The sequence below is a fragment of the Lissotriton vulgaris genome, chromosome 8 (assembly GCF_964263255.1).
Source record: "Lissotriton vulgaris chromosome 8, aLisVul1.2, whole genome shotgun sequence".
In the NCBI taxonomy this organism is placed as follows: domain Eukaryota; kingdom Metazoa; phylum Chordata; class Amphibia; order Caudata; family Salamandridae; genus Lissotriton; species Lissotriton vulgaris.
The window spans coordinates 156,264,398-156,274,397 of NC_141696.1; the positions used below are offsets into that span (position 1 = coordinate 156,264,398).

At 55.2% G+C, this 10,000-nt stretch overlaps 1 non-coding gene across 1 annotated transcript; it reads right to left on the minus strand.

The window, feature by feature from the left end:
- Positions 1–489: 489 nt before the first annotated feature.
- Positions 490–643, minus strand: LOC147696778 (5.8S ribosomal RNA). The gene has a single exon (XR_015299612.1). It is a non-coding gene; the product is annotated as a 5.8S ribosomal RNA (ribosomal RNA).
- Positions 644–10,000: the final 9,357 nt, after the last annotated feature.

Here is a 10,000-nt window from a genome sequence, read left to right on the forward strand (position 1 = left end):
AATATGCTTAAATTCAGCGGGTCGCCACGTCTGATCTGAGGTCGTAGTCGGAAGCATGACGCCGGAGCGTCAAAGGGGGCTGCCGGGGAGAGGCCAGGCCCCTGCCGGAGCAGGGGCCTGGCGAAACCTGGCAGCGCGCGCCCTCTTTCCCCGGATCGCATCCGGAAGGGCTTCGCCCTCTCCGGGAAGCCGGCCGCAGAGGTGGGCGCCCGAGGCGCGTGCGCGCGGGCAGCCGGTGGGACACCACAGACAGCCTCGCGCGGCACGCAGCCAGGCGCCCCGGGACGGGCCCGGGGCGGAACGGTCGCCAGGCCCCTTCTCGGGGGCCAGGCGCCCGCGGCGTCCCTCCGCGGCAGGACCCGGCGAGGGACCCTGCCACGGGCGATCGGGGGGGGTCTGAACTTGTGGGGGGACGAAGGGGTAGCAGAGCTAACCCTGCGACGGCCCCAGCCACGTCCCGGGGAAGCCCCGGGGCGATTGACGATCGAGCGACCCTCAGACAGGCGTAGCCCCGGGAGGAACCCGGGGCCGCAAGGTGCGTTCAAAGTGTCGATGATCAATGTGTCCTGCTATTCACACTAATTCTCGCAGCTAGCTGCGTTCTTCATCGACGCGCGAGCCGAGTGATCCACTGCCAAGAGTCACAGGCAACTGTTCGAAAACGTTCGCCCACCTGCGGGTGCAGGAGAGGCGGGAGGAAGGCGACACCGTCCGTCCGCCGCCCGCGCAGCGAGACGGCCCCGGTGCCCCGTTCGAGGCTTCCCCTCTGGGAGTCAGACTGCACCGTTGGGAGTAAAAACACTGCCAGGCGCTCGGCCTGGGAGCCCCCGCAAGGAAGGAAGGGGGCTCCCAGTGCGACGGGAGCAGGCAGCCCCACAGCCGCCGGTTCCTCCCGGGGTAACCGGGAGGGACCGCGCGAGTCCTCTAACCCCTCGGCCTGGCCGCACCAGACCAAGCCAAACCGGGTACCTGACAACGAGGGAGGGTCGCTCCACCTGCACATCAGCCGCCCGCCGCCGGGCGGCCCCGAGCCATGCCGTCGGGTTGGCAATTAGCCCACCACCACCCTCGCCCGGGTCGGAGGCGCCGGAAGGGGAGAGCCAGGCGGCTTCCCCCATCCCGCACGCCTCCCACCGAGAGGAGCCAAGGTCCCCTCGCAGGCCCTTGGACCCTTCTCTTCCAGGCCACCCTGCCGCGCGACAAGGGCCACTTCCCGGTCGCCCGGAACCCGGCCGGGCCGGACCAGGACTCGGGCGTGGGAGGAGGTCCCAGCCGGCGCCAGGGCCTTTCGAGGGAAGGGGTGGTACCAGCCCGGGGATGCATTCGGTTTCCCCACCCTCACCCGAGCGTTGGGGGACGTCATGCCGGGTGAGCTTTGATTCCGTCTCGGCGAGGGACAGGGGGACAGGGGCCGCCCCCCGTCCCCACTGGTCCCTCGCACGTCTGTCGGGCCCCGTCCACAGGGGAAGAGGCCCTTCCAAAGTCCCGGTCCTCGCCAAAGCGCCCCATGTGGCCGCGGACCGCTCCGCCGGCCGGGGCGCGCCAGGGCAGGGCCGGGCCCTGTGCCTAAGGTGTGTGCTTCCAGGAGGCGGCCGAGGGCTTAGGGCTGGCGCCGTCAGTCGCTCGGGCCGCTCCGCCGTTAATGATCCTTCCGCAGGTTCATCTACGGAAACCTTTTTACGACTGTTACTTCCTCTAGATAGTCAAGTTTGATCGTCTTCTCGGCACTCCGCCAGGGCCGTTGCCGACCCCGGCGGGGCCAATCCGAGGACCTCACTGTGAGAAGTTGGCCCGATATGCAACGTTCGTTATTCTAGCGACCGCTATGTATCGTACCAACGACCCTTATGGTGTTTGGTTGTAAGTCAACCTATAGACCAGCTATCCTAGTAGCGTGGATACGAGCAGTCTAAGGCTAAAGACTCGAGAGGGCGTGTTAAGCCAGCTGTTTACCACACATGTACCCCTTGAACACCCAGTGAAAGGACACCACACAAGTGTTATGAAAATAAACAGGATATTTATTAAGAATCACAACAGCCCTGTACTCTTTATGAGGGCAGGGTACTAAGCACAAACCAAATCTCTTTAGCAAATACTTCAAGTGCACAATTTAAAAACAAGTGTCCGAGGACACGGGAAGGTTAAGGTTTCGGGCGGACCCGATAAGGCAAGTCGGAAGCGAGGGACTCGGGACCCTAGAGTAAGGAGGCTATGCAGGCACCGAAATGCCGAGTTACCTAGCCACGAGGGCTGCGGCTGCACAAGTCTTACAGGCGTCGGGGTCTTCGCTGACGAGCCAGGAGCCGGAAGAAAAGGAGTTGCTGGCCGGCGACCAGTGCTGAATAGTTCGTAGAGATCCAAGCCTGGATCGGAGATTGAAGAAACCTGAAAGCAGAGGGGACCAAGTTCGTACTACTAGCCAGTAGTCAGAGGGTACCAGGAAGGCACCGGTTGGCCGTCACCTCGACCAGGTGAGTGGGCGACGCTAGGCTCTGCAGTCTCACGGACCAGGAGGCGTTTGTCGGCGACCACGGCGGAGGTGCGAGCTGTCCCACGAAGGATGATGCTGTCGGCGTCGCTGGGCCCAGGATGGGGCAACAAGCCTTGGCAGTTCTCAGGGCCACGTGGTGGGCCTAAGATGGCGTCTTGAGTGGACCAGGAGGGTCCGGGGTGCTTCTCGCAAAGATGGAAGCAAGGGCCAGTCTGGAGCAACCAGACCAGCAGTGATGATTCTCGGATGTCGTCACAGAAGGGCACAAGCCAGCGGCTAGTGACCAGACAACGTGCTGAGCAGCGAGCAGAAGGGCCCCACGCAGATCGTGGAGATGCAGGGAGACTGCACTTCGGTGCTGGAGCGGCTCAGGGTCGGGGCTTCTCGGACCCCAGAGCACTCACCAGAGAGTTACCTCGATGGTCGTGCTGGTTTTAAGAGCGTGCAGGTTCTGATGATGGCCGGTCCCTCGAGGTCTCGTCGCACCCACAGATCACAGCTGAGCTGATGACGTGGGTAGAGGTCAGAGGTGCCAGGGAAGCCGGTTCTCGTCGAGCTGGGCCGTCGGATTCCTTGAGGAGGGACTTACAGCAAACCGCAGAGTTCTTAGTTGGTGCCCGCTGATGCAGGGTGACTACTCCTTAGCCACAAGGGAGAAATCTTGAGAAGAGTCTTGAAGTCCTTTCGTAGAAAGTATTCTTGATTCAAAGATGATCTAATTTGGAAGGGTCCCCGCTCCGGCCTTTATTCTAAAGAAAGGGGTGGGTACATGACTAGGTCCTGCCCTAAGGGTGGGACCAGGAAGGGGGGTAGTTACACCCCTCTCCCCTGCCGGACTTTCCCCAGGCCAGGGCTGTCGCCCCTGGAACTGGTTCTAACCGGCAGATGCGTAGTGAGCACCGGGGTGCCACTCCGCAGTCACCTTCTCGCAAAAGCCCTACCTACCCAGAATACACAAACCCTGTCTGGGACGGTGCGAACACCGCCCTCGACAGGAAACCCTTTGTCCAAGTGCTCCTCGCTGGAAGGACTCCCAGCAGCAGGAGGTCAGACTCGTGTCTGTGGTGGCAGCCTCCATTTTGTGGAGCTGAGGCTTTCGTTAACTTTAACCGGGGTTCACAGTTACGTACATGTCGTGTCCCTCTAGAAGGGTGGAATGCTAACCTCGTCGCCAGGGTTGGTGAGAGGGCAGCACCCCGATTCGTATGACACCTTACTCGACATGTCTTGATAACGCGACACCGAAGTTACCGATGTGGTACGCGTTATCATGGAACGGCCATTGGGTCTTTTCTCCGCAAGCTGCAACCGGCTCGGCTCGGGCCAGAACACAGTTCACACGGGCCCATGCACTCTGCCTTCAGGATTGTCAAGGCCTGCCATAGGAGTGACTGATAGGGACTCGGTGTCCATTGTATGGTTAGATATAGGCTACTATATCCAAAGCAAAGGGTGATTACACGACTTCGCCCCAGCTGTCATGCAGCCAGTTGTGTCAAATTTAGGAGGCCAGCCAGGGGTGGCATAATACATGCTGCAGCCCCTGGCGGCCCTGGGTACACCTATGCCCTGAGTTACAGGGTCTGATAAGGTGGCCCAGTACCAATTGGTAAATGCACCTAGGGTACATATCGTAATTTAGAAAGAGAACAGCCAGGCTGTGGGTCTGATTGGCAGGCCCACAGCCAGAGAAAGTCGTAAACCAGTGAAACAAAAGCAAAAAATCTGGGTGATCATAGGAGTGCAGACCCTACTCTCCTACATGACCCCCCCCCAAACGTCGGAACAACTAACTAACCTTGACCAGGTGAGTCTTCTTGTTCTAAGTGGAAGTATCTGGAGAGCCCATCGGCATTGCCATGATCAGTACCAGGTCTATGTTCCACTGTGAAGTCCATCCCCTGTAGGGAAATGGACCACCTAAGCAGTTTGGGGTTTTCACCCTTCATCTGATTTAGCCACAAGAGGGGCTTATGGTCGGTCTGAATCTTGAAGTGGGTGCCAAACAAGTATGGCCTCAGCTTCTTCAGGGCCCAAACCACAGCAAAGGCCTCCCTCTCAATAGCTGACCAATTCTTCTCTCTAGGGGTCAGCCTTCTGCTTATAAAAGCAATGGGCTGGTCTTGACCATCAAAATTCAGTTGAGAAAGAACAGCTCCCACACCCAACTCAGAAGCATCTGTTTGGACAATGAATGGTTTGGAGTAGTCCGGACTCTTGAGGATAGGCGCCGTGCACATGGCCTGCTTTAGGTCATCGAATGCTTTTTGACAGCTCGCTGTCCACTGAACCTTTTTTGGCATTTTCTTACTCGTCAGTTCGTTTAATGGTGTCACAATTGAACCATAGTTCCTGACAAACTTCCTATAGTAACCAGTCAGGCCCAAGAAAGCTCGAACCTGAGTCTGGGTGGTTGGAGGAGCCCAGTCCCTGATTGACTGTATCTTGCTCTCCAGTGGCTGAACCTGACCCCCACCTACAAGGTGGCCCAGGTATACAACCTGTGTCTGCCCTATCTGGCACTTGGTGGCCTTGATAGTGAGACCTGCTGCTTGCAGTGCCTCTAACGTCTTCCGCAGGTGGACCAGGTGATCCTCCCAGGTGGAGCTAAAGACAGCAATATCGTCAAGATACGCCGCACAGAAGTCATCCAGCCCAGTAAGGACTTGATTCACCAACCGTTGGAAGGTGGCAGGTGCATTTTTCAGACCAAAGGGCATCACCACGAACTGATAATGCCCACCAGGGGTTGAAAATGCGGTTTTAGGCTTGGCGTCCTCAGCTAACCTGATTTGCCAGTACCCAGCTGTCAGGTCAAACGTACTTAAGTAGTTGGCCGAAGCCAATCTATCGATAAGCTCGTCTGCCCTTGGTATTGGGTGGGCGTCAGTCTTAGTGACTGCATTGAGACCCCTGTAGTCTACGCAAAACCTCATCTCTCTCTTACCACCCTGGGTGTGAGGTTTCGGCACTAGAACTACGGGACTAGCCCAAGGGCTATCCGAGGGTTCAATGACTCCCAGCTCCAACATTTTCTGCACTTCACTTTTGATGCAGTCTCTAACGTGATCAGGCTGCCTGTAGATTTTACTCTTTACGGGCAAGCTGTCGCCAGTGTCGACCTCATGGGTGCACCAATCGGTCTGACTGGGTGTTAGAGAAAACATATGTCGGAACGACTGAAGAACCTGTTTACAGTCGCTCTGTTGATGTTCGGAGAGGCTGCCACAAAAGACAACACCATCTACCGAGCCATCGTCAGGATTCTGAGTGAGCAGGTCGGGGAGAGGGTCACTCTCCTCTTCCTGTCCTTCATCTAGGGCCATGAGCAAACTCATGTCCTTCCTGTCGACATATGCTTTTATCCTGTTGACATGAAGCACCCTGTGGGGGCTCCGGGGAGTTCCCAGGTCGACCAGGTAGGTGACCTCTCCCTTTTTCTCCAGGATGGTGTGGGGCCCGGACCATTTGTCCCTGAGTGCTGCTGGGGCCACTGGCTCCAACACCCACACCTTCTGTCCGGGCTGGTAAACAGTCAAGACAGCCTTTTGGTCATGCCAAGCTTTTTGGAGTTCTTGGCTGGCCTTAAGGTTTTCTGATGCCTTTTCCATGTACTCAGCCATCCGCGAGCGGAGGCCAAGCACATAGTCCACTATGTTGGCTGCAGGCTTTTTGAGAGGTCTCTCCCATCCTTCCTTCACCAAACACAGGGGTCCCCTTACAGGATGCCCGTACAGAAGTTCAAAAGGGCTGTAGCCAACCCCCTTCTGTGGGACTTCTCTGTAGGCGAACAAGAGGCAGGGGATCAGGACATCCCATCTACGCCGAAGCTTTTCCGGTAGTCCATGAATCATCCCTTTTAGGGTCCTGTTGAATCTCTCAACAAGCCCATTGCATTGTGGATGATAGGGTGTAGTGAACTTGTAGTTGACACCACATTCCTTCCACATAGCAGTTAAGTAGCTCGACATAAAGTTTGCACCTCTGTCGGAGACGACCTCCTTAGGGAAGCCCACTCTGGAGAATACTCCAACTAGGGCTCTTGCCACAACAGGTGCTGTAGTGGTCCTAAGGGGAATAGCTTCAGGATACCTGGTGGCATGATCCACTACCACCAGTATAAACTTGTGCCCTGATGCTGTAGGTGGTTCCATGGGACCGACGATGTCGATCCCCACCCGTTCAAAGGGCACCCCCACCACAGGCATTGGTATAAGGGGGGCCTTTGTCGTGCCACCTGACTTACCACTGGCTTGGCAAGTGACACAGGAGCGGCAAAACTCCTTGGTATCTTCGTTCATGTGAGGCCAGTGAAAGTGCGAGACAAGCCTGTCCCACGTTTTCGTCTGACCTAAGTGACCTGCTAAGGGAATCTCGTGGGCCAAGGTAAGTAGGAAACCACGCTGAGACAAGGGTACGACCAGCCTCCTGGTCATGCCAGGCTTGGGGTCTCTCGACTCAGTGTACAGGAGTCCATCTTCCCAGTATACCTTGTGGGTACCTGTGGCGTTCCCAGCAGCCTCAGCAGCAGCCTGCTGTCTGAGGGGTTCAAGAGAAGGGCAGTCTAACTGATCCTTCCCCAGGTCCTCCCTTGAGGGTCCCCCTGAACCCAAGAATTCAACTTGATCAAGTTCGAACTCCCTAGGCTCAGTTTCCCTCAATTCTTGTAGGTCAGCCTCCTCTGAGACTTGATCCACGACCTGGGGCAAGGGGGAAGGCGCAGCCTTAACCCTACTGCTCTTTTTCTTGGGAGGTGTCTGGTCCGTTGTTCCAGGATCCAGCACCTGTTCAGTGGGGCATTTCCTGACCTGTGACCTAGTCACAGCGAACACATGTGCTGGCAAACCTAACATTTCCATGTGAGTCCGGTGCTCCACTTCTGACCATTGTGACGACTCCAAATCATTGCCCAACAAACAATCCACTGGGAGGTCTGGACTAACTACAACCTTCTTTTGGCCAGTTACCCCTCCCCAGGAGAAAGCTACAATTGCCATACTGTGATTGGTAGTGACATTGCTTGCATTGGTCACCAGGAATTCTGTACCTGGCATGATCTGTCCAGGGTCCACAAAGTTAGGCGTCACCATGGTGACGCTGGCACAAGTGTCCCTATAGGCCTGAGCCATCTTTCCATTTATGAAAGGCGTCTGTCGGTATTTGCCCAAAGTATTGGGGCTTACGTCAGGGGATACGTCTGCGTCCCCTGTACTGACAAGGACAGCCTGAGTGAGTGTGCCAACTAAGTTGTCACGCCCCTCAGAACCCAGGGTTAACCCTACTAAACCCTTGGGAGGCGCACTACCACTGCTGACTGTACTAGGGGGCACAGGTGCCTTAGGGGCTGCAGTGGCAGGAGTCTGCCCTCCTCCTTTCTTGGTGCACTCACTAAACCAGTGAGATTTACTTTTACAGTACTGGCACCACCTTTTGGATTGGCCTTCTTTCTTCTTTTGGGGAGCCTGACCCCCACCCTCTTTGGGTTGTTGGGGACCTGTCGAAGACTTCTGGTCATTTTGTTCCCCTTTAGAATCTTTACCCTTCTGGTCTGCTTTCTTCTGACCACCTTGATTCTGGCCCTGGTTCTGCTTAACTCTTGTACGAACCCATCTGTCTGCCTTCTTTCCCAATTCTTGGGGAGAGGTCAGATCCGAGTCGACAAGGTGCTGATGCAACAACTGGTTCTGACAATTGTTTAAAATTTGTTCTCTCATCATCAAATTATACAATCCTTGATAATCAGTAACCTTACTGCCCAGCAACCAGCCCTCAAAAGCCTTAGTGGCACAATCGACGAAATCAGACCAATCTTGAGACTGCGTTTTCTGGGTATCCCTGAACAGCACCCTGTACTGCTCAGTGGTTAGGCCGAACCCTTCAACGAGTGTATTCTTCAAGACTTGGTAATTGTTAGCGTCCTCCACCCTTGTGGTGAGGAGCTTGTCTCTTCCTTTTCCTTCAAAGGAGAGCCACAAGATAGCTGCCCACTGACTCTGGGGAACACCCTGCACAGTGCAGGCCCTCTCCAAAGCAGTAATCCATTTGTGGATGTCGTCCCCTTGTTTAAAGGGGGGCACTATCTTCCCAAGGTGTTTCGTATCGAAACTCTTTTCCCTATTACTAGGTACATTGCTGCCACCAGTGGGGACTACCCCACTTAACTGTTGCTCTCTCGCAAAGGCAAGCCTTTCTTTGGCCAGGGCAAGTTCTTCCCTTTCGATCCTCAGATTGGCTGCCCTTTCCTTAGCTTCGTACACTCTCCTCTGAGGGGATGTCATCCCTCTTTGAGAAGAGTTGTGAGAGCCATTGGTTCGAAGGGATCCGCCAGAGTCTCTTGACAGAGATCGGGCTCGTCCATTCCCAATGTTAAGCTGACCTGATAGTGGCCCCAGGGGTTCCCCAGTACCGCTATCATGTTTGCTTAAGTTGGACCTGCTTAGTCTGACGACTTCTACCTGTCCCTTATCTGCCTCATCCCCAGAGAGATCCTCATCCTCATCCTCCTCGCCATCTTCGTTCTCAGTTGCGAGGTGTATGAGGTCAGGATCGTCCCGGGTTCCCTCGAGGGGAGGCATGTCTCCTTCTGGATTAGAAGAGCTACGAAGTTTCTCAGCTCTCCTGGCATCATAAGTCTCGAAGAGACCAATCAGAAAGGACGTTGTGGGGTTAGACCCCTGCTGAATCTTCCGGGAGTGACACAGTCGTCTTAACTCCTTGAAGCTCAGCACAGTATATCCTGAAGGGATGACCTGTGGAGGGTCAACTGACACAAGGGGAGACTCAGAGTTTCCTCCCTGGCCCGACATACTGTTTCTAGTGTGGTGTAAGTGATGCACCTACCTACACTATGTGTTTTCCTACTGTTCCCTTGCTAAGAGTTGTAGCCAAGGTGTGCTAAGCCTTGAGGAGCTACAACAGCTGGTTCAGTAGAACTCAGAGTATTCTAAGCTTTTAGTTATATGTACTAGCTACTTGTGCGATCTTTCAACAAGATATTCTTAGGATACGTGTGGTAAAACAACAGCAAGCTCAAATCCCAACCGCTGCTCACCAATGTGAGAAGTTGGCCCGATATGCAACGTTCGCTATTCTAGCGACCGCTATGTATCGTACCAACGACCCTTATGGTGTTTGGTTGTAAGTCAACCTATAGACCAGCTATCCTAGTAGCGTGGATACGAGCAGTCTAAGGCTAAAGACTCGAGAGGGTGTGTTAAGCCAGCTGTTTACCACACATGTACCCCTTGAACACCCAGTGAAAGGACACCACACAAGTGTTATGAAAATAAACAGGATATTTATTAAGAATCACAACAGCCCTGTACTCTTTATGAGGGCAGGGTACTAAGCACAAACCAAATCTCTTTAGCAAATACTTCAAGTGCACAATTTAAAAACAAGTGTCCGAGGACACGGGAAGGTTAAGGTTTCGGGCGGACCCGATAAGGCAAGTCGGAAGCGAGGGACTCGGGACCCTAGAGTAAGGAGGCTATGCAGGCACCGAAA